The sequence below is a fragment of the Penaeus monodon genome, chromosome 28 (genome assembly GCF_015228065.2).
Source record: "Penaeus monodon isolate SGIC_2016 chromosome 28, NSTDA_Pmon_1, whole genome shotgun sequence".
Lineage (NCBI taxonomy): Eukaryota > Metazoa > Arthropoda > Malacostraca > Decapoda > Penaeidae > Penaeus > Penaeus monodon.
The window spans coordinates 1,270,329-1,271,766 of NC_051413.1; the positions used below are offsets into that span (position 1 = coordinate 1,270,329).

At 32.5% G+C, this 1,438-nt stretch overlaps 1 protein-coding gene across 1 annotated transcript in view; it reads right to left on the bottom strand.

Annotated features, from left to right (window-relative positions):
• Positions 1-704, bottom strand: part of LOC119591265 (dynein assembly factor 4, axonemal-like) — a gene marked incomplete in the record, with an annotated part of 12,995 nt that extends 12,291 nt beyond the window's left edge. Inside the window, 1 exon segment of the mRNA XM_037939982.1 lies at positions 580-704.
• Positions 705-1,438: the final 734 nt, after the last annotated feature.

Sequence of the window (1,438 nt, forward strand, 5' to 3'; positions counted from 1 at the left end):
TGGCGACACTGAGTTAAAAAAGAATAAAATAATAAAATAATCTGCATTATAAACTTTGCCAACTAATTGCCTTATGTACGAGCTCTTATCTCACCAGAATATACATACATAGATTTGTTGGCCTTTGCCAGAGTGCTGTCTGGCACACAGGTTGCACAATTTGGCACAAGGCCCATGACAGATCCAAGGATGGCTTCTAAACTTTTATGCTTCATATTAATAGTATCCAATTTTTTTTTTCCTCGTTACCTAGCCTAAATTCTATCGCCTAATCTTATTTCACTTTTTCTTATGCATCATATTTCTTTTTTAAGCATTTTCATTTATAACATCCTATAAAGTAAAATTTTAGTAATGTCTTCAGACATAACTAAAACCATGATATTCACAGCCAAAATTCAAAGTTTCTTATGTATTTTGATGTAATTGCAACAAAGCTGTTATTCAAGTTCACTGCATACTCTTAGTTACCATGCTAGCACCCCCAAGTCCCCACCAACACTTTGGGGACCATACAAATCATATAATATGCATCCTAGATCCCAAATCTATCTATATATACCATATCATAGCCAATACCTCAAAAACACTAGTTGTGAGTGGTTATTCTCTATGGATGAACAGAACATATATGATTTTTCTCCCCAAGAGATGACTCTTTTCCAAACAAATGCACATTATCAGTATCAGAGATACAACACTGAAGCATAAAGATCAGAGCTTCTTTATTTTTAATTAGGCAATGAAATGTCACATACAGAATGTCTCTGGTTTCATTTACTATTTTCTGAGTAAGCCTATTTTGTCACATACAAAAATATACCAAATTTTTAGATTGGTTGGGTTATAGTCTTCTTTGTTTCATTTTGACTACACAACAAATAAAAGTATCATAGCTCTTTCACACATGACCTTTGTTAATCACAGAGATTTATACTGTCATTATGACTCATCACTGCAGCTCATTATGATAAACCCAATAAAACCAACATACGTATTTGAAATAATTTCTTTCAACATCACTTTCCCTTTAAACATAACAGAGTATACATTATTAATTGCTAGAAAATGTGATTTGTAATATACAAGTTGAGTTGCAAATGCTCAAATATCCAAACAGATGTAATGAAACTGCTGTGTTGTCAGCTAATTAGTGGCCAAGATGGCAGAGAATAGTAACCATATGTTTTACAGTTTACATGATTATGTTCAGTATTTTCATTAATACATATGTTTTTGCACGTTCACAAAGAATGGGTAATAGCGTTAAGTCAGTCACCATCACCAGCAAAGTAACTTTTGACAAATATGACATTTACTGCAACAAAGGCAATTTCATAGCTACACTCACAGATAATTCATTTGAACCACAAGTTTAATTCGTATTCAATTTCTGGACTCTAACTTGTATGAGAAAACTTTTGAACCCGAAAAATGT